Genomic DNA, 24541 nt, shown 5'->3' with positions numbered 1-24541 from the left:
CATTAGCATAAAGACAGAATATAACATTTCTCCACAACAAAACCATTAATATGAGGCATTCAGGTAGGACAACCTTAACATTTCTATTACCTGTATGCCCATATTAATAGGTTATATATGTCTCGGGGGGGTGACAGATTCCCAATGAGGCATAAACACACATATACTAATTCTTATCTATCTAATAGGATGATGACAGCTGTCCAGACCTGCATCCCACCACAAGAAACACTCCGGAGTAATCACGGGAGAATGCTAAAATCCTCAGTGACATAGTGAGGGGTTGCGCACCCTCTTCTTCTCTGAGGCTATTTACTCATCTAAGAGTGCTACTCAAACTGATAGGGTGCAGCTGTGGGACCCTATTTTCAGAGATGATGTCCTCCACCCAAGTCTCAAAAAGCTGGAAGGGTCTTCAGGAGAGGTGGGTAGTCGAGCTAGGCTATCAGACGGTCACCTTTGTATCTGTAGTGTCATCTTTCCTATGGTTACATTCAGGGGTGGACAGAGGCAGACAAAACCATTGATATGAGGCATACAGGTAGGACAAGCTTAACATTTCTATTACCTGTATGCCCATATTAATAGGTTATATATGTCTCGGGGGTGACAGATTACCAATGAGGCATTAACACACATGTATTAATTCTTATCTATCTAATAGGATGACGACAGCTATCCAGACCTGCATCCCACCAGAACAAACACTCCGGAGTAATCACGGGAGAATGCTAAAATCCTCAGTGACATAGTGAGGGGTTGCGCACCCTCTTCTTCTCTGAGGCTATTTACTCATCTAAGAGTGCTACTCAAACTGATGGGGTGCAGCTGTGGGACCCTATTTTCAGATATGATGTCCTCCACCCAAGTCTCAAAAAGCTGGAAGGGTCTTCAGGAGAGGTGAGTAGCCGAGCTAGGCTATCAGATGGTCACCTTTGTAGCTGCAGTGTCATCTTTCCTATGGTTACATTCAGGGGTGGACAGAGGCAGACATGTTATTGGTGGAATTGTGCAGCTGCACATTGGCCAAGAAGTAAGTGGACACATTTCCACCTTCAAAACATATGAAATTGTGCTTTATGATGAGTTATTGGTCTGATCATTAGCATAAAGATAGAATATAATATTTCTCCACAACAAAACCATTAATATGAGGCATACAGGTAGGACCAGCTTAACATTTCTATTACCTGTATGCCTATATTAATAGGTTATATATGTCTCGAGGGGTGACAGATTCCCAATGAGGCATAAACACACATATATTAATTCTTATCTATCTAATAGGATGACGACAGCTGTCCAGACCTGCATCCCACCACAAGAAACACTCCGGAGTAATCACGGGAGAATGCTAAAATCCTCAGTGACATAGTGAGGGGTTGCGCACCCTCTTCTTCTCTGAGGCTATTTACTCATCTAAGAGTGCTACTCAAACTGATGGGGTGCAGCTGTGGGACCCTATTTTCAGAGATGATGTCCTCCACCCAAGTCTCAAAAAGCTGGAAGGGTCTTCAGGAGAGGTGGGTAGTCGAGCTAGGCTATCAGACGGTCACCTTTGTAGCTGTAGTGTCATCTTTCCTATGGTTACATTCAGGGGTGGACAGAGGCAGACATGTTATTGGTGGAATTGTGCAGCTGCACATTGGCCAAGAAGTAAGGGGACCCATTTCCACCTTCAAAGCATATGAAATTGTGCTTTATGATGAGTTATTGGTCTGATCATTAGCATAAAGACAGAATATAACATTTCTCCACAACAAAACCATTAATATGAGGCATTCAGGTAGGACAAGCTTAACATTTCTATTACCTGTATGCCCATATTAATAGGTTATATATGTCTCGGGGGGGTGACAGATTCCCAATGAGGCATAAACACACATATACTAATTCTTATCTATCTAATAGGATGATGACAGCTGTCCAGACCTGCATCCCACCACAAGAAACACTCCGGAGTAATCACGGGAGAATGCTAAAATCCTCAGTGACATAGTGAGGGGTTGCACGCCCTCTTCTTCTCTGAGGCTATTTACTCATCTAAGAGTGCTACTCAAACTGATGGGGTGCAGCTGTGGGATCCTATTTTCAGAGACGATGTCCTCCACCCAAGTCTCAAAAAGCTGGAAGGGTCTTCAGGAGAGGTGGGTAGTCGAGCTAGGCTATCAGACGGTCACCTTTGTATCTGTAGTGTCATCTTTCCTATGGTTACATTCAGGGGTGGACAGAGGCAGACAAAACCATTGATATGCGGCATACAGGTAGGACAAGCTTAACATTTCTATTTCCTGTATGCCCATATTAATAGGTTATATATGTCTCGGGGGTGACAGATTCCCAATGAGGCATTAACACACATGTATTAATTCTTATCTATCTAATAGGATGACGACACCTATCCAGACCTGCATCCCACCACAAGAAACACTCCGGAGTAATCACGGGAGAATGCTAAAATCCTCAGTGACATAGTGAGGGGTTGCGCACCCTCTTCTTCTCTGAGGCTATTTACTCATCTAAGAGTGCTACTCAAACTGATAGGGTGCAGCTGTGGGACCCTATTTTCAGAGATGATGTCCTCCACCCAAGTCTCAAAAAGCTGGAAGGGTCTTCAGGAGAGGTGGGTAGTCGAACTAGGCTATCAGACGGTCACCTTTGTAGCTGTAGCGTCATCTTTCCTATGGTTTCATTCAGGGATGGACAGAGGCAGACAAAACCATTGATATGAGGCATACAGGTAGGACAAGCTTAACATTTCTATTACCTGTATGCCCATATTAATAGGTTATATATGTCTCGGGGGTGACAGATTCCCAATGAGGCATTAACACACATGTATTAATTCTTATCTATCTAATAGGATGACGACAGCTATCCAGACCTGCATCCCACCACAAGAAACACTCCGGAGTAATCACGGGAGAATGCTAAAATCCTCAGTGACATAGTGAGGGGTTGCGCACCCTCTTCTTCTCTGAGGCTATTTACTCATCTAAGAGTGCTACTCAAACTGATGGGGTGCAGCTGTGGGACCCTATTTTCAGAGATGATGTCCTCCACCCAAGTCTCAAAAAGCTGGAAGGGTCATCAGGAGAGGTGAGTATTTGAGCTAGGCTATCAGACGGTCACCTTTGTAGCTGTAGTGTCATCTTTTCTATGGTTACATTCAGGGGTGGACAGAGGCAGACATGTTATTGGTGGAATTGTGCAGCTACACATTGGCCAAGAAGTAAGGGGACCCATTTCCACCTTCAAAGCATATGAAATTGTGCTTTATGATGAGTTATTGGTCTGATCATTAGCTTAAAGATAAAATATAATATTTCTCCACAACAAAACCATTAATATGAGGCATACAGGTAGGACCAGCTTAACATTTCTATTACCTGTATGCCTATATTAATAGGTTATATATGTCTCGAGGGGTGACAGATTCCCAATGAGGCATAAACACACATATATTAATTCTTATCTATCTAATAGGATGACGACAGCTGTCCAGACCTGCATCCCACCACAAGAAACACTCCGGAGTAATCACGGGAGAATGCTAAAATCCTCAGTGACATAGTGAGGGGTTGCACACCCTCTTCTTCTCTGAGGCTATTTACTCATCTAAGAGTGCTACTCAAACTGATGGGGTGCAGCTGTGGGACCCTATTTTCAGAGATGATGTCCTCCACACAAGTCTCAAAAAGCTGGAAGGGTCTTCAGGAGAGGTGGGTAGTCGAGCTAGGCTATCAGACGGTCACCTTTGTAGCTGTAGTGTCATCTTTCCTATGGTTACATTCAGGGGTGGACAGAGGCAGACATGTTATTGGTGGAATTGTGCAGCTGCACATTGGCCAAGAAGTAAGGGGACCCATTTCCACCTTCAAAGCATATGAAATTGTGCTTTATGATGAGTTATTGGTCTGATCATTAGCATAAAGACAGAATATAACATTTATCCACAACAAAACCATTAATATGAGGCATTCAGGTAGGACAAGCTTAACATTTCTATTACCTGTATGCCCATATTAATAGGTTATATATGTCTCGGGGGGGTGACAGATTCCCAATGAGGCATAAACACACATATACTAATTCTTATCTATCTAATAGGATGATGACAGCTGTCCAGACCTGCATCCCACCACAAGAAACACTCCGGAGTAATCACGGGAGAATGCTAAAATCCTCAGTGACATAGTGAGGGGTTGCACGCCCTCTTCTTCTCTGAGGCTATTTACTCATCTAAGAGTGCTACTCAAACTGATGGGGTGCAGCTGTGGGATCCTATTTTCAGAGATGATATCCTCCACCCAAGTCTCGAAAAGCTGGAAGGGTCTTCAGGAGAGGTGGGTAGTCGAGCTAGGCTATCAGACGGTCACCTTTGTAGCTGTAGTGTCATCTTTCCTATGGTTACATTCAGGGGTGGACAGAGGCAGACAAAACCATTGATATGAGGCATACAGGTAGGACAAGCTTAACATTTCTATTTCCTGTATGCTCATATTAATAGGTTATATATGTCTCGGGGGTGACAGATTCCCAATGAGGCATTAACACACATGTATTAATTCTTATCTATCTAATAGGATGACGACAGCTATCCAGACCTGCATCCCACCACAAGAAACACTCCGGAGTAATCACGGGAGAATGCTAAAATCCTCAGTGACATAGTGAGGGGTTGCGCACCCTCTTCTTCTCTGAGGCTATTTACTCATCTAAGAGTGCTACTCAAACTGATAGGGTGCAGCTGTGGGACCCTATTTTCAGAGATGATGTCCTCCACCCAAGTCTCAAAAAGCTGGAAGGGTCTTCAGGAGAGGTGGGTAGTCGAGCTAGGCTATCAGACGGTCACCTTTGTAGCTGTAGTGTCATCTTTCCTATGGTTACATTCAGGGATGGACAGAGGCAGACAAAACCATTGATATGAGGCATACAGGTAGGACAAGCTTAACATTTCTATTACCTGTATGCCCATATTAATAGGTTATATATGTCTCGGGGGTGACAGATTCCCAATGAGGCATTAACACACATGTATTAATTCTTATCTATCTAATAGGATGACGACAGCTATCCAGACCTGCATCCCACCACAAGAAACACTCCGGAGTAATCACGGGAGAATGCTAAAATCCTCAGTGACATAGTGAGGGGTTGCGCACCCTCTTCTTCTCTGAGGCTATTTACTCATCTAAGAGTGCTACTCAAACTGATGGGGTGCAGCTGTGGGACCCTATTTTCAGAGATGATGTCCTCCACCCAAGTCTCAAAAAGCTGGAAGGGTCTTCAGGAGAGGTGGGTAGTCGAGCTAGGCTATCAGACGGTCACCTTTGTAGCTGTAGTGTCATCTTTCCTATGGTTACATTCAGGGGTGGACAGAGGCAGACATGTTATTGGTGGAATTGTGCAGCTGCACATTGGCCAAGAAGTAAGGGGACCCATTTCCACCTTCAAAGCATATGAAATTGTGCTTTATGATGAGTTATTGGTCTGATCATTAGCATAAAGATAGAATATAATATTTCTCCACAACAAAACCATTAATATGAGGCATACAGGTAGGACCAGCTTAACATTTCTATTACCTGTATGCTTATATTAATAGGTTATATATGTCTCGAGGGGTGACAGATTCCCAATGAGGCATAAACACACATATATTAATTCTTATCTATCTAATGGGATGACGACAGCTGTCCAGACCTGCATCCCACCACAAGAAACACTCCGGAGTAATCACGGGAGAATGCTAAAATCCTAAGTGACATAGTGAGGGGTTGCGCACCCTCTTCTTCTCTGAGGCTATTTACTCATCTAAGAGTGCTACTCAAACTGATGGGGTGCAGCTGTGGGACCCTATTTTCAGAGATGATGTCCTCCACCCAAGTCTCAAAAAGCTGGAAGGGTCTTCAGGAGAGGTGGGTAGTCGAGCTAGGCTATCAGACGGTCACCTTTGTAGCTGTAGTGTCATCTTTCCTATGGTTACATTCAGGGGTGGACAGAGGCAGACAAAACCATTGATATGAGGCATACAGGTAGGACAAGCTTAACATTTCTATTACCTGTATGCCCATATTAATAGGTTATATATGTCTCGGGGGTGACAGATTCCCAATGAAGCATTAACACACATGTATTAATTCTTATCTATCTAATAGGATAACGACAGCTATCCAGACCTGCATCCCACCACAAGAAACACTCCGGTGTAATCACGGGAGAATGCTAAAATCCTCAGTGACATAGTGAGGGGTTGCGCACCCTCTTCTTCTCTGAGGCTATTTACTCATCTAAGAGTGCTACTCAAACTGATGGGGTGCAGCTGTGGGACCCTATTTTCAGAGATTATGTCCTCCACCCAAGTCTCAAAAAGCTGGAAGGGTCTTCAGGAGAGGTGGGTAGTCGAGCTAAGCTATCAGACAGTCACCTTTGTAGCTGTAGTGTCATCTTTCCTATGGTTACATTCAGGGGTGGACAGAGGCAGACATGTTATTGGTGGAATTGTGCAGCTGCACATTGGCCAAGAAGTAAGGGGACCCATTTCCACCTTCAAAGCATATGAAATTGTGCTTTATGATGAGTTATTGGTCTGATCATTAGCATAAAGACAGAATATAACATTTCTCCACAACAAAACCATTAATATGAGGCATTCAGGTAGGACAAGCTTAATATTTCTATTACCTGTATGCCCATATTAATAGGTTATATATGTCTCGGGGGGGTGACAGATTCCCAATGAGGCATAAACACACATATATTAATTCTTATCTATCTAATAAGATGACGACAGCTGTCCAGACCTGCATCCCACCACAAGAAACACTCCGGAGTAATCACGGGAGAATGCTAAAATCCTCAGTGACATAGTGAGGGGTTGCGCACCCTCTTCTTCTCTGAGGCTATTTACTCATCTAAGAGTGCTACTCAAACTGATAGGGTGCAGCTGTGGGACCCTATTTTCAGAGATGATGTCCTCCACCCAAGTCTCAAAAAGCTGGAAGGGTCTTCAGGAGAGGTGGGTAGTCGAGCTAGGCTATCAGACGGTCACCTTTGTAGCTGTAGTGTCATCTTTCCTATGGTTACATTCAGGGATGGACAGAGGCAGACAAAACCATTGATATGAGGCATACAGGTAGGACAAGCTTAACATTTCTATTACCTGTATGCCCATATTAATAGGTTATATATGTCTCGGGGGTGACAGATTCCCAATGAGGCATTAACACACATGTATTAATTCTTATCTAATAGGATGACGACAGCTATCCAGACCTGCATCCCACCACAAGAAACACTCCGGAGTAATCACGGGAGAATGCTAAAATCCTCAGTGACATAGTGAGGGGTTGCGCACCCTCTTCTTCTCTGAGGCTATTTACTCATCTAAGAGTGCTACTCAAACTGATGGGGTGCAGCTGTGGGACCCTATTTTCAGAGATGATGTCCTCCACCCAAGTCTCAAAAAGCTGGAAGGGTCTTCAGGAGAGGTGAGTATTTGAGCTAGGCTATCAGACGGTCACCTTTGTAGCTGTAGTGTCATCTTTCCTATGGTTACATTCAGGGGTGGACAGAGGCAGACATGTTATTGGTGGAATTGTGCAGCTACACATTGGCCAAGAAGTAAGGGGACCCATTTCCACCTTCAAAGCATATGAAATTGTGCTTTATGATGAGTTATTGGTCTGATCATTAGCATAAAGATAAAATATAATATTTCTCCACAACAAAACCATTAATATGAGGCATACAGGTAGGACCAGCTTAACATTTCTATTACCTGTATGCCTATATTAATAGGTTATATATGTCTCGAGGGGTGACAGATTCCCAATGAGGCATAAACACACATATATTAATTCTTATCTATCTAATAGGATGACGACAGCTGTCCAGACCTGCATCCCACCACAAGAAACACTCCGGAGTAATCACGGGAGAATGCTAAAATCCTCAGTGACATAGTGAGGGGTTGCGCACCCTCTTCTTCTCTGAGGCTATTTACTCATCTAAGAGTGCTACTCAAACTGATGGGGTGCAGCTGTGGGACCCTATTTTCAGAGATGATGTCCTCCACCCAAGTCTCAAAAAGCTGGAAGGGTCTTCAGGAGAGGTGGGTAGTCGAGCTAGGCTATCAGACGGTCACCTTTGTAGCTGTAGTGTCATCTTTCCTATGGTTACATTCAGGGGTGGACAGAGGCAGACATGTTATTGGTGGAATTGTGCAGCTGCACATTGGCCAAGAAGTAAGGGGACCCATTTCCACCTTCAAAGCATATGAAATTGTGCTTTATGATGAGTTATTGGTCTGATCATTAGCATAAAGATAGAATATAATATTTCTCCACAACAAAACCATTAATATGAGGCATACAGGTAGGACCAGCTTAACATTTCTATTACCTGTATGCTTATATTAATAGGTTATATATGTCTCGAGGGGTGACAGACTCCCAATGAGGCATAAACACACATATATTAATTCTTATCTATCTAATGGGATGACGACAGCTGTCCAGACCTGCATACCACCACAAGAAACACTCCGGAGTAATCACGGGAGAATGCTAAAATCCTAAGTGACATAGTGAGGGGTTGCGCACCCTCTTCTTCTCTGAGGCTATTTACTCATCTAAGAGTGCTACTCAAACTGATGGGGTGCAGCTGTGGGACCCTATTTTCAGAGATGATGTCCTCCACCCAAGTCTCAAAAAGCTGGAAGGGTCTTCAGGAGAGGTGGGTAGTCGAGCTAGGCTATCAGACGGTCACGTTTGTAGCTGTAGTGTCATCTTTCCTATGGTTACATTCAGGGGTGGACAGAGGCAGACAAAACCATTGATATGAGGCATACAGGTAGGACAAGCTTAACATTTCTATTACCTGTATGCCCATATTAATAGGTTATATATGTCTCGGGGGTGACAGATTCCCAATGAAGCATTAACACACATGTATTAATTCTTATCTATCTAATAGGATAACGACAGCTATCCAGACCTGCATCCCACCACAAGAAACACTCCGGTGTAATCACGGGAGAATGCTAAAATCCTTAGTGACATAGTGAGGGGTTGCGCACCCTCTTCTTCTCTGAGGCTATTTACTCATCTAAGAGTGCTGCTCAAACTGATGGGGTGCAGCTGTGGGACCCTATTTTCAGAGATGATGTCCTCCACCCAAGTCTCAAAAAGCTGGAAGGGTCTTCAGGAGAGTTGAGTAGTCGAGCTAGGCTATCAGACGGTCACCTTTATAGCTGTAGTGTCATCTTTCCTATGGTTACATTCAGGGGTGGACAGAGGCAGACATGTTATTGGTGGAATTGTGCAGCTGCACATTGGCCAAGAAGTAAGGGGACCCATTTCCACCTTCAAAGCATATGAAATTGTGCTTTATGATGAGTTATTGGTCTGATCATTAGCATAAAGAAAGAATATAATATTTCTCCAAAACAAAACCATTAATATGAGGCATACAGGTAGGACCAGCTTAACATTTCTATTACCTGTATGCCTATATTAATAGGTTATATATGTCTCGAGGGGTGACAGATTCCCAATGAGGCATAAACACACATATATTAATTCTTATCTATCTAATAGGATGACGACAGCTGTCCAGACCTGCATCCCACCACAAGAAACACTCCGGAGTAATCACGGGAGAATGCTAAAATCCTCAGTGACATAGTGAGGGGTTGCGCACCCTCTTCTTCTCTGAGGCTATTTACTCATCTAAGAGTGCTACTCAAACTGATGGGGTGCAGCTGTGGGACCCTATTTTCAAAGATTATGTCCTCCACCCAAGTCTCAAAAAGCTGGAAGGGTCTTCAGGAGAGGTGGGTAGTCGAGCTAAGCTATCAGACGGTCACCTTTGTAGCTGTAGTGTCATCTTTCCTATGGTTACATTCAGGGGTGGACAGAGGCAGACATGTTATTGGTGGAATTGTGCAGCTGCACATTGGCCAAGAAGTAAGGGGACCCATTTCCACCTTCAAAGCATATGAAATTGTGCTTTATGATGAGTTATTGGTCTGATCATTAGCATAAAGACAGAATATAACATTTCTCCACAACAAAACCATTAATATGAGGCATTCAGGTAGGACAAGCTTAATATTTCTATTACCTGTATGCCCATATTAATAGGTTATATATGTCTCGGGGGGTTGACAGATTCCCAATGAGGCATAAACACACATATATTAATTCTTATCTATCTAATAGGATGATGACAGCTGTCCAGACCTGCATCCCACCACAAGAAACACTCCGGAGTAATCACGGGAGAATGCTAAAATCCTCAGTGACATAGTGAGGGGTTGCGCACCCTCTTCTTCTCTGAGGCTATTTACTCATCTAAGAGTGCTACTCAAACTGATAGGGTGCAGCTGTGGGACCCTATTTTCAGAGATGATGTCCTCCACCCAAGTCTCAAAAAGCTGGAAGGGTCTTCAGGAGAGGTGGGTAGTCGAGCTAGGCTATCAGACGGTCACCTTTGTAGCTGTAGTGTCATCTTTCCTATGGTTACATTCAGGGGTGGACAGAGGCAGACAAAACCATTGATATGGGGCATAAAGGTAGGACAAGCTTAACATTTCTATTACCTGTATGCCCATATTAATAGGTTATATATGTCTCGGGGGTGACAGATTCCCAATGAGGCATTAACACACATGTATTAATTCTTATCTATCTAATAGGATGACGACAGCTATCCAGACCTGCATCCCACCACAAGAAACACTCCAGAGTAATCACGGGAGAATGCTAAAATCCTCAGTGACATAGTAAGGGGTTGCGCACCCTCTTCTTCTCTGAGGCTATTTACTCATCTAAGAGTGCTACTCAAACTGATTGGGTGCAGCTGTGGGACCCTATTTTCAGAGATGATGTCCTCCACCCAAGTCTCAAAAAGCTGGAAGGGTGTTCAGGAGAGGTGGGTAGTTGATCTAGGCTACCAGACGGTCACCTTTGTAGATTTAGTGTCATCTTTCTTTTGGTTACATTCAGGGGTGGACAGAGGCAGACATGTTATTGGTGGAATTGTGCAACTTCACATTGGCCAAGAAGTAAGGGGACCCATTTCCACCTTCAAAGCATATGAAATTTTGCTTTATGATGAGTTATTGGTCTGATCTTTACCATAAAGACAGAATATAACATTTCTCCACAACAAAACCATTAATATGAGGCATACAGGTAGGACAAGCTTAATATTTCTATTACCTGTATGCCCATATTAATAGGTTATATATGTCTCGGGGGGTGACAGATTCCCAATGAGGCATTACACACATATATTAATTCTTATCTATCTAATAGGATGACAACAGCTGTCCAGACCTGTATCCCACCACAAGAAACACTCCGGAGTAATCACGAGAGAATGCTAAAATCCTCAAGTCTCAAAAAGCTGGAAGGGTCTTCAGGAGAGGTGGGTAGTTGAGCTAAGCTATCAGACGGTCACCTCTGCAGCTGTAGTGTCATCCATTCTATTGTTCCATTCAAGGGTGGACAGGGGCGGACATGTTATTGGTGCAACTTGTGTAACTGCACATTGACCAAGAGGTAAGCTGGCCCATTTCCACCTTCAAAGCAGAAGAAATTGTGGGTTATGATGAGTTATTGGGCTGCAAAGGGTCCATATATTGTTCATGCACAGTGTCCCTCTTCTGTGTGTGTCTTCCAGTGGCTCCAATGTATAATTAATTTTCTGCAAAGAGAATCACATCACATTAATAATTTCCATGCAATCAAGCTCAATACAATCAATCCTGTCACTACCACTATGGGATTTTCAAAGTTGTGTGTAAATTGTTTAACCCAACTCTGATAGACCACATCCAGAAAAAGAGATTCCATCCTTCCTTGGATATATCTCTAGCCTTTTGCTGCAGCTTCTTTACTTTATCCATGTTTCTCTATTGAATCATGTGCATCTTCAATCTAGGAGCAGCATTTCTCTCCTATAACAGCACAAGTGCCCCTTCAATTGCTAACAGGCTGTCAAGAGCCATTCTCTTCTGAAGGGTTACCATCCTCATTCAGTGACATCACAAGTAGTAGCTTATGGGGCAAATCTAACAACCAAAACATTTCGTGAAATGACAAATAAGAGCTAATATGGGTGGAGCCAAGAATCATAACATTCTGTGACATCATATGACGCATCTTATGGGGACAAAATCAACAATCCCATCACTCTAAGACATTATAAGGAACAGCTAAACAACCACCACATTCCGTGACATCACAAGTAGCAGCTAATGGGTGCGATCCAACAACCTCTCTTCCATTGAAGTGCATTGCCCAATAATATACTAGAGATCAAACAATATGAATCCTACCATTGTGGGGAATATTTGAAAAGTTTTACTACATATGTTGCTAATATGTATATACATTGATGTTGTACAAGGATTTCCCAATATTGGTTGGATTTATATTTTTGATCTGGACTGTATATTACTATATGTCTCAACAGCATCCGACAATTACATAGTTATCGAAGATGTTTTTCTACATGCCTGAATAAAGGAATTTCTAACTCCAGCATCGGTGAGTGCTGCCGCATTCGTTCTGTGACTTGTATGTGATTCAACTCTCTATATCACGTGAGCACCTCTGATTAGCCATCGGGTAACCAGCTGAAAATTGGAGTACACATTTAGTTCTCCCTGGACACTTGGGCTGTGCTGTTCTACAATTTGTCTATTACGGTTCAATTACATAGTTATCTTCATGTAGCATGTGTTCCCTTTACAGAATATAACTTTAATCTCCCAGATTTGGATGATTCTATAGCAATACATGGCCTAAAAATCGAGAAGTCGTCATGTTCCAGTTATGGCTGAGGGGATTCTCTCAATTATAACTAATCTATTGACCTGATGAGCAAGAAAGTCAGAATCCAATAAAATGTGATGGATAATCGATAAATCATTGTCATTTCTGTAGTTGAAGATAAATACCGTCACATGCTATATATCTCTTTACTATTAGAAGAAATGCTGTAAAATTTGGACATGTCCTAATATTAGGGGTTCACTATTTATTTTGGGCCTGTTTACATTATATAGAATAAAGACTCCTTAATGAATAAAAAATAAATGAGAAATAGAGGATAGAAGAGAATGAAGGACACAGCAAGAGAGTACATAGAGCCGACTTACCTCTCTCTCCACCGTCTGCAACTGTCAAATGGAATGTTGGCTCTGCAGCTCTTTACACAATGTGTGTGATGTCATAATGCAAGGGGGCGGAGCCAGAAACCCCAACATTCCGTGACATCATCAGCAGGAGCAGCAGTTGTTATTTAAAGAGACCAGAGCAGGCCATACAACCAATTCATTACCATATAAATGAAAAGTTGAAGGTAAATTGTTTAACCCAACTCTGATAGACCCCATGCAGAAAAAGAGATTCCATCCCTCCTTGGATATATCTCTAGCTTTTTGCTGCAGCTCCTATACTTTATCCATGTTTCTTTATTGAATCATGTGCATCTTCAATCTAGGAGCAGCACTCCTCACCTATAACAGCACAAATGCCCCTTCAATTGCTAACAGGCAGTCAAGAGCCATTCTCTTCTGAAGGGCTACCATCCTCATTCAGTGACATCACAAGTAGAAGCTAATCGAGGTGAAACCAACAACCAAAACATTTGGTGACATCACAAGTAGTAGCTTATGGAGCAAACTAACAACCAAAACATTCTGTGAAATGACAAATAAGAGCTAAAAAAGGGCGGAGCCAACAATCATAACATTCCGTGACATCATATGACGCATCTTATGGGGGTGGAATCAGCAATCCCATCACATTCCGTGACATCACAAGTAGTAGCTTATGGAGCAAACTAACAACCAAAACATTCTGTGAAATGACAAATAAGAGCTAATAAGGGCAGAGCCAACAATCATAACATTCCGTGACATCATATGACGCATCTTGTGGGGACGGAATCAACAATCCCATCACTCTAAGACATTATAAGGAACAGCTAAACAACCACCACATTCCGTGACATCACAAGTAGCAGCTAATGGGTGCGATCCAACAACCTCACTTCCGTTGAAGTGCATTGCCCAATAATATACTACAGATCAAACAATATGAATCCTACCAATGTGGGGAATATTTGTATATTGGTTGGATTTATATTTTTGATCTGGACTGTATATTACTATATGTCTCAATAACATCCGACAATTACATAGTTATCTTCATGTTGCATGTGTTCCCTTTACATGATATAACTTTAATCTCCCAGATTTGGATAACTCTATAGCAATATATGGCCTAAAAATCGAGAAGTCGTCATGTTCCAGTTAGGGCTGAGGGGTTTCTCTCAATTATAACTAATCTATGGACCTGATGAGCAAGAAAGTCAGAATCCAATAAAATGTGATGGATAATAATCAGTAAATCATTGTCATTTCTGTACTTGAAGATAAATCCCGTCACATCCTATATATCTCTTTACTATTGGAAGACATGCTGTAAAATTTGGGCATCTCCTAATATGAGGGGTTCACTATTAGTTTTGGGCCTGCTTATATTATATAGAATAAAGACTTCTTAATGAATAAAAAATAAATGTGAAATAGATGATAGAAGAGAATGAAGGACACAACAAGAGACGACATAGAGCCGACTTACCTCTCTCTCCACCGTCTGCAACTGTCAAATGGAATGTTGGCTCTGCAGCTCCTTACACAATGTGTGTGATGTCATAATGCAAGGGGGCGGAGCCAACAACCACAACATTCTGTGACATCATCAGCAGGAGCAGCAGTTGTTATTTAAAGAGACCAGAGCAGGTCATACAACCAATTCATTACCATATAAATTAAATGGACTCTAGTTATCCACCTTGACCTCTTAAAACTTTTATAAAATGCCACAATGTCATTATTACCATACAATGTAATTAAGGAGTAGTTTCAACTATTTGAACAGTGCTAAATCAACAGTATAACCCATATATCCCAGTATTACAAAAGATTATATTATATGGATGGTTGGATGTGGAGGTGGACATGCTACTGTACATTAAATGGCCAGTAAATAGGAGAGGACACTACAAACAATGTTACTATATTCCTATGGTTGGGTCATTAATTTTCCCAACGGGCTACATGAGAGAACGTTACATATTAAATACAATTATTATTTTATATTAATAATAATTGTATAACTTAATATTTAGCAGAATTAAGTATGTTGACAACTCCTACAAACCATATGAGCCCATATACAGCTCCCATCTATATCTCTATATACTGTAAGAGCTCACACCTAGCTTCCTACATACAGTATGAGTCCTCACATAACCCCTCTACATACATTGTAAGAACCCACGTAGCCTCTCTATATATAGTAAGAGCCCCTACATAGCCTCTCTATTTAATAGGAGCCCTCACATAGCCTTGTGTATTTAGTATGAGACCACACATAGCCCCCTATATACAGTATGAGCCAGAGGTGTATCTAGAAGTGATGAGCAAGCATGCTTGCCACTGATCGAAACTCTATCAAGCATCACAGTGCTTGGTTACACTCGTTACTCGATCGAGTATTGCGGGTGCGATTTTTTGCCAAATAAATTGGTCTTGTTTGTATCTGTTGAGGGTATTCCAGCTGTGGCCCATTCAGACCGCCTTAAATCAGAAGAAGTAGTCGAATAAGGTGGAGTAGTTGAGTCGGGCTGAACAGATGAGGGTGGGGACGCACCCATTTCCAACGGAGCAACCACTAAAGGAACTTCAGGAATCTCAGGCGAGAGATCAGGCAACTCTTCTTCATAAACTGCAATGGCCGGAGGGAACATTTCAGGAGCACTTTTCCCTTCTTCAATTTGGTCAGGTTCTTTTGACAAACAAGGCCGTAACATATTGCAGTGAACTACTCGAGTGGGACCATTTTCTTCCCCTTCAGGTTGAATTTCAAAGAAGGACCCTTCCTGACTGATCCTCCTGGGTTTTTTCCCACCAATACTCCAGTTTGTCCCTAGGACGCTTATCTCGGACCAACACTCGTTCCCCGGCTGTCCCTCACAGAGGAGCTGTCTCTGAATGCTCAAGTTCCCGAAACTTGGTCTGCACCAGGCGATGTAGTGTTTGCAGACCGTGACGATGTTCTCGGACCCAGGTGGACACCCTCTTCTGGATCCAACTCCAACTCGGTGATCTCCCTTCCTAGCCGGCTAAACAGCAGGGTATATGGGGTGTAACTAGTGGTGCGATGTACTCGTTTGTTATACACCAACACTAACTCAGCTACAAATTCAGGTCATCGGGCTTTTCAGTCTTCCTCTAGTGTCCTCAACATCTGGATTAGACTCCAATTGAACCGTTCACAGGCTCCATTTCCCTGAGGGTGATAAGGCGTCTTCCGAGATTTTTCGATCTGATACTGACAATGCAGTTCCTCCATTACTCGCCCCATAAAACAGGCACCTTGATCAGAGTGGATTTTGTTCAGGCAGCATCAATAGTAAAAAGTTGGTCACACTTGTCAAGCACTATGCTTGAGAAGTGTGACCAACCTGTCAATTATTTTTGCAAGCAATGCTTCAAATCGCTTAGAAAAGCCGTCCACGTAGTATATAGCACAGCCACGTAGTATATAGCAGCCCACATAGCATATAACACAGCCACGTAGTATATAACACAGCTCATGCAGTATATAACAGCCCACATAGCATATAACACAGCCACGTAGTATATAACACATCCCACACAGTATATAACACAGCCCACGTACTGTATAATACAGCCACGTAGTGTATAACACAGCCCACATAGTATATTGCACAGCCACGTAATATGTAGCACAGCCCACGTAGTATATTGCACAGCCCACGTAGTATATTGCACAGCCCACATAGTATATTGCACAGCCACGTAGTATATTGCACAGCCCACGTAGTATATTGCACAGCCCACGTAGTATATTGCACAGCCCACGTAGTATATTGCACAGCCCACGTAGTATATTGCACAGCCGATGCAGTATATTGCAGAGCTGACGCAGTATATTACACAGCCGCGTTATGCTGCGGTGTAAGACAGTCTGGTTAACGCTATGTGGGCGCTGACTGGGGGGGAGTAGGGAGGGGGCACTGACTGCAGAGGAGGAGGGAGGGGCCAATTCGCAGCCGGACTGTGCCCGTCGCTGATTGGTCACGGCCTCGGGCTGCATTGTGACAACCAATTGGATTCACGTAGCCGAAACTCTGTGGACCCCAGATCGCTGCACATATGGCTTTACACACCGGCCATTCACAATCCAATGAAGACTGTGGGAAAACAAGCATGTGGGAAGGTAAATGTTTGGCCCCGCTCTGATGCTCTGAGCACCTGCACTTGGTTTGACCAGTCGTCCTGTGTTGACGGGGTGAAAAAGAGATGTTACACTTAAGTTGGATCTTGGTGAGTCGCTTATATCACATGTTATGCTGGCTGGCCGCTTCTGTTCTATGAAGCGCAGCCCCAGTCACCTGTGTACTGTACTTCGGCCCTTCACATTTTGGATCACGCAAATATCCCTCTAACACAATCTTGCTCACTCTGTTCTGTACCTGGTCCTTTACTTGGGTCTGGTCACTTGTAATGGCAGTTATAAGCCAACCTTGCTGCAGTACATGTCCATCCTGCTATAAGTCTAGGCAGCGACTCCTCTCTCACTGCCCTTCTGGGCTTTTTATAATTAGGAACTGCCTCAGATATCACCTTACCTGGTGTCTCCTCCTATCTCTTTCATCAGGGAACATGCACTTCACTCTTCAGTTCCTACTAATATAATTCTCTCTGCTTTCTCTTATCGTGGACCAAGAAATGGCAGTGTTTGCTTGCAGACACTTGGGCATTAACAATGGCACAGAAACAGTACTCTTCTTAGTATTCCAAAATCGTAATAACGCCTACCACTGTCTGCCTTACATCTTGCAACACCCCCTGTGTGCCCTTTTATATGGCAAAATTGCTCCCTAGAAAATATTAGTGTCCTAGAAAGTTATAATGCTGCGTGTGCCCCTTTGATGGTAACAATACCTATGAATGCTACCTTAATGTAATAATGCCTTTTGAAGTGCTCACCTAATATTTAATATTGTACCTTAAGTGTATTGGAGTATTCCATTAGTAATTCATAATGCCTCCCTAGTTACGCCCATATTGTAATAATGCAATGGAACCTCTTCACATACAGCAATAATGACCCCTTAGACACCCCCCCATATGCAGTAAAAATGGCCTAAGATCCCCATACATATAGTAATAATGGCTCCTGAGTTTCTTGGCAAAAATAGTCTGTTGGCACAGTCAGCATCCCGCCGTAAGCAGGGCGACACAGTGAGGTAATTGCGTTACCTGTGCTGGGACTTTGAGTGCATGTCATTCTGCTACCAGCGGCTTACAGAAAGGAAAGCGATATGTCATGAATACCATGGCTCCCTGCTCTAAAGCAGAGTTTGAGGGCCCTTTCACATTGGGTTCATCCCCATGATCAGTGGTCCCATGGGGGCTTACGTCCAACGAAGCACGATTTGGGCTGAAACTACAGGTCTTTATGAATTGGGGCCTATATCTTCAGTAGCAAATGAATTGAATCACAATGGCTTTTACTTTAAGCAAATGCCCCTCAGCAACAAACCCCTAGCCAGTCTGGCTATTTGATACATTTTAGAACTAATGAACTAATTAAAGCCCTTGATTACAAGTGTCTTATCAATTGCATTATCTTTCTGCTGTGTTGTGTATGTATATATGTGACTCTTCAGAATTTGTTTTAGTCTGTGCCTGATGAAGAGACCTGAGTAGTCTCGAAAGCTTGCAATTTGTTACCATCTTTTCAGTTAGCCATTAAATGGTATCAACCACTGAGGACTCTCAATTCTAAATATTTTTCTATCCACTGGCTAACACGGTACCAAGATATATATCTTTCCTGTACAAAAGAGGATTCACATGTAAAGAAGCCTCTAACCGGGAACTGTCTACTGGATCTGGGATGTGAAAATGAATCACCCTTTATCACATGAATATTAAAGACAACCGAGACATGGGAAGGTACCGTGTCGCTTCACAACCAATCACTAAGCATCTTTCATTTAACCAGAGCTGATTAAAACATGAAAGCTGAGCTGTGATTGGTTGTTATGAGCAACAGTTTTGCTTGTAGACAGTTGTGGTAATGGAGGCCTATTATTCTTATCATTTCTATGGTGTTATCGTCCTTCTGTAAAGCTGGAAATAACACAATTTATTACCGTGCCGACACAGACCACCCTCTGCCACAGACTGCAGGGGGAGCCCAGAATCAGGAACTCTCTTTGGCATGAAACATCTCATTAACTTAAAAATTAAAACACAGATTAAAAAAAGAAACACAAAACGGATTTCTCCAACCCAGGTATCATTTTAATCGGTGTAACAGTGCCAACCTAACAATGTTGGCTCTGATGGAATGATTTGGGATATTAGCAAATACACAAAGAAAAAGAATACGCTGGAAGGGAGATCACGAAATAGATAAACAATATGGCTTTTATTAGAAAAGTGCACACAGACAAACAATCTGATAAAACCACTTAAAAAACACATACATAAGACCAATGCCCTGTAGATGACAAACAAGCACCCCCCCCCCCCCCCTATTTGTAATATCCCACTCCGAACACTCCTGCTGATCTAGCAAAAAATACAGCCTAGATAGATATTAAACAATGCATACATAACATATATATAAACAGTACATAGGGCTCCTGTCCCCAGTGTACAAAGATCAGTCTCAGAAACAAGTGAACCTATGCCACATATGTATCTACCTGGCTGATAAGATACAAAAAAGACCTATCTAGAGCTGGTGGTATAATAACTTCAACCCCTGCATATAAATAATGAGCAGTGAGCACGACCAGTATGCAAACCAGACAAGTAGGAGAAAAGAGATGGAAAAAATAAATACGTTACACCGGATAATGCCTAGTTCAGACAGCCAGGAGATCTTGTGTGGCAGGAGCCAGAGTGTCGGTCAGGAGAGAGGAGGGGGGCCGAAGTCCAATGCGTATCGCCACACACAGGTAGCTTCGTCAGGTGCCAAGAAAGTATGTCTGAGGCACAGCTCAGAGGTCTATAATTAGCCATAATTACATACCGGAGTCAGAGGATTCTTGTCAGCTGTGAGAACTGCAGAGTTCCCAGAGGTCCCAATATCCAGGATGTGTCCACACATCTAAGTGCGCAGGCGCCGCCCGGTAAATCCCAAGCTCAGGTGTAGGGGAACTGGCCAAAAAGCAACTACGCATGAGCAAAGCACAAATGAGTTGCCATGGCTACCGAAATAAACCGGCACATGTGTGCCACAAATGCGGACCTATGCGCATGCGCTGACGGGACCCATGAAAAGACGAGTCATGCGGTGTAACTGCAAATAAGGATAGTGTTGCCAAAGGAAGGCCAGTGCGCAAGTGCTAAGGAGACAAGGTGAATCGCTTAAGCCGCGCACAGATGAAGGGACGGGTACAGACTGCGCGTGCTCCCAATCAGAACAAGTTGCCATGGCCACTAGAGCAGGCCGGCAACAAAGAATATACAATGCAAAATACAGTTAACAGCACATGCGCTAGCGCTCAATATAGATACGCTAAGAACAAAAAGCCAAATGCATTAATAGTGCCAGAGCTTAAGTTACACTCATAGATATATAAGAATGTATAAACGCTGTGCTAGATCTAACACAGCAGTATATCTGCATGCGCTAGTCAAAAGCCCATAAAAGAGCAGATCACTGGGTATAACTGTGGACAGTGATATATTGCCAATGAATGCCAACGCGCGAATGCCGGATATCAAGGCGAATCACTCACCTACATATATATGAGAAGGCCGATGTAGTCTGCGCATGCTATAACTAGAGACGTATTACCATGGCCGCAAGACAAGCCAGCAGCAAAGTGTGTGCCAAAAGATATGGACGACAGCACGTGCGTTAGCGCAGAATATGGATGAAATGAAGGGATATAACCATATGCACTAATAGCGTCAAGATCTGAACTGAACTCATAAATGTATACAGATATAAAAGTGCTGCACTGAATCAAACCATGCAACAATGCATGCGCAAAGGGTCAAAATAAGCGACCCATCCCCCCGCACGCATCCTCTGTAGATGAGAAATTCACAAGTGTAGGTATTAAATTCGCATATGCAGGCCTGCATAAGGGGTCACAATACTGTCCCCATAGCTGTAGTAACTAAGGAGAGAAAAAATAATAACAGCACCCAGAGGCACAGTATATGTTCAAGATTTTTTTAATATTTTTTTAATATTATTTTTTAAATATATGACCCATGTGGGTAAGAAAGGGTAGCCAAATTGCAGAGATCGAAAACAAATTCTGGGAGCACTGCCGCAGGGTATATACGCCCAGCTAAGCAATGCTAAATGGAAAGGGCAAAAAAATGCCCACGCATACAACCAATGGTCTAGCATGATACAGAACCATATACCCCAGTAACAACCTCAAGATACGAGCCGCAGTGTTGATATTGTGCCCAAAATAGGTAAGTATTATACTGCACTGACCTCAGGGTTGATGCAAGACTGCTACACATTCAAACACGTGTCAAACCCTCAAATACCGTGAAAAAGTCATGACAGAAGGTGCCTGGCGCAGCAGTATGTATCTATGTAAAGATTGGTACTGCACAAAGGTGCTAGTTGGACATATTGTAGTGCAGAGTATATGGCATATACACACTGGCAAAAAAAAAAAAAACACACACACATGCGCAAAAAGTGCATGTGCTATGACTAATATTTATAAAGTTATAATAACAAATCGTCACATATACGATACAAATTGTCATACCAAAGAGACATATAGCTGAGCAAAAACGTACCAAACACCCGAACCCAACAGACCAATATCAGGGGGGCAATGTTACACAAGCTCTTCTCCGATGTGAATCCAAGTGGATTTTTGAACTTCAAAGTCAGTCTCCTCAGGGGCTGAACGAGGATCTGTTATTTACAGGATTTTACAAACAACTTTAAATAAACTGTCTGTCCCACTGAGCTATTCATGGAGGGTGGGTTCTGGGCCCATTCTTTACATCTAAATCTATTTTGGACTGTTCTCCAGTTTTTTCGCTATGCCTATAGGCAATATAGTGTCGGGTGTTGGGTTCGGGTGTCGGGTGCAGTTGTCCCTGAGTCGCAGTCCTGGCCAGGTGTATCTGCTGATTACAATTCTGACTGGAAAATTTAGGTGTGCAGGATTGATTAGCCCTTTCCAGTTGTCAATGTTCCTTGTGAAGTGTTGGATCACTTTCTGGCTTCTCCTGCTTAGCTGCCAAATTCAGCAAAGATAAGGCCAAGAAGTAAGGGGACCCATTTCCACCTTCAAAGCATGTGAAATTGTGTTTTATGATGAGTTATTGGTCTGATCATTAGCATAAAGACAGAATATAACGACAGAATATAACATTTCTCCACAATAAAACCATTAATATGAGGCATACAGTTACGACAAGCTTAACATTTCTATTACCTGTATGCCCATATTAATAGGTTATGTATGTCTCGGGAGTGACAGATTCCCAATGAGGCATAAACACACATGTATTAATTCTTACCTATCTAATAGGATGACGACAGTTGTCCAGACCTGCATCCCACCACAAGAAACACTCCGGAGTAATGACGGGAGAATGCTAAAATCCTCAGTGACATAGTGAGGGGTTGCGCACCCTCTTCTTCTCTGAGGCTATTTACTCATCTAAGAGTGCTACTCAAACTGATGGGGTGCAGCTGTGGGTCCCTATTTTCAGAGATGATGTTTTTTTGTTTTTTTTTCTCTTAGATGGGAAGTTCCATAGTCAGGTTAACAAAAATGTATTCTCTAGCCTTCTGATCGTGCACTCCCCGCCTCCTAGCTTCAGGTGTTTTAATTATAGTAGCTCCAATACCCCTCCACAGAGAGAGAGAATTTGAGTCCAAGAAGAGGTTTCACATGTACCCATTCAGATGGAGACGTTTATTCTCAGTGAGGTAGGTCAAGTGTAGGACCTCGTATAAGAGAGATGCCGTAAAGTGGCTACGAGGTACACATAAAATTGGCCACTTTTGGGCGCTAAAAGCTCTCATTTTTCATATTTCTAGTGCAGTAATGCAGTTCAAATTTCGTGTTTTCAAGTTTGCATGTTTTGGAGCTGCAGTGTGCTGCCCTATTTATTTAACTATATACGAGTTGGCGACTCTGGGTTCAGCACCTGTTCACACTCAGTCTATGTTTGGATGTGCAGGTCAGGTTTTTGAAATGTATTCTCTAGCCTTCTGATCGTGCACTCCCCGCCTCCTAGCTTCAGGTGTTTTAATTATAGTAGGTCCAATACCCCTCCACAGAGAGAGAGAATTTGAGTCCAAGAAGAGGTTTCACATGTACCCATTCAGATGGAGACGTTTATTCTCAGTGAGGTAGGTCAAGCGTAGGACCTCGTATAAGAGAGATGCCGTAAAGTGGCTACGAGGTACACATAAAATTGGCCATTTTTGTGCGCTAAAAGCTCTCATTTTTCATATTTCTAGTGCAGTAATGCAGTTCAAATTTCGTGTTTTCAAGTTTGCATGTTTTGGAGCTGCAGTGTGCTGCCCTATTTATTTAACTATATACGAGTTGGCGACTCTGGGTTCAGCACCTGTTCACACTCAGTCTATGTTTGGATGTGCAGGTCAGGTTTTTGAAATGTATTCTCTAGCCTTCTGATCGTGCACTCCCCGCCTCCTAGCTTCAGGTGTTTTAATTATAGTAGGTCCAATACCCCTCCACAGAGAGAGAGAATTTGAGTCCAAGAAGAGGTTTCACATGTACCCATTCAGATGGAGACGTTTATTCTCAGTGAGGTAGGTCAAGCGTAGGACCTCGTATAAGAGAGATGCCGTAAAGTGGCTACGAGGTACACATAAAATTGGCCATTTTTGTGAGCTAAAAGCTCTCATTTTTCATATTTCTAGTGCAGTAATGCAGTTCAAATTTCGTGTTTTCAAGTTTGCATGTTTTGGAGCTGCAGTGTGCTGCCCTATTTATTTAACAAAACTATAAGGAACTCAACTCCCAAAACAGCGTGCCACATACTCAGTGCAACTGCTATTCCCATCATCATTGGAAAACACAAGAAAATTTTTTTATTAACCACCAAAAAAAACACCTCAAGATACTATTTTCACAGATGATGTAGTCCACCCATGTCTCAAAAAGCTGGAAGGGTGTTCAGGAGAGGTGGGTAGTCGAGCTAGGCTATCAGACGGTCACCTTTGTAGCTGTAGTGTCATCTTTCCTATGGTTACATTCAGGGGTGGACAGAGGCAGACATGTTATTGGTGGAATTGTGTTGTGAATTCTGTGTTCAAGCTCCCTCCTGTGGTCATGAGTGGTACTTCGGCTGGTTCTGTCCATGGGCTTCCTCTGGTGGATGTGAGTGGGGCTGTGGCTTCTGAGTTTCCTTCCTCAGGTGACGAGGTTAAGTCGTTAG

Source organism: Ranitomeya imitator, chromosome 1 (assembly GCF_032444005.1).
Source record: "Ranitomeya imitator isolate aRanImi1 chromosome 1, aRanImi1.pri, whole genome shotgun sequence".
NCBI lineage: Eukaryota > Metazoa > Chordata > Amphibia > Anura > Dendrobatidae > Ranitomeya > Ranitomeya imitator.
This window is presented reverse-complemented; position numbering follows the sequence as displayed.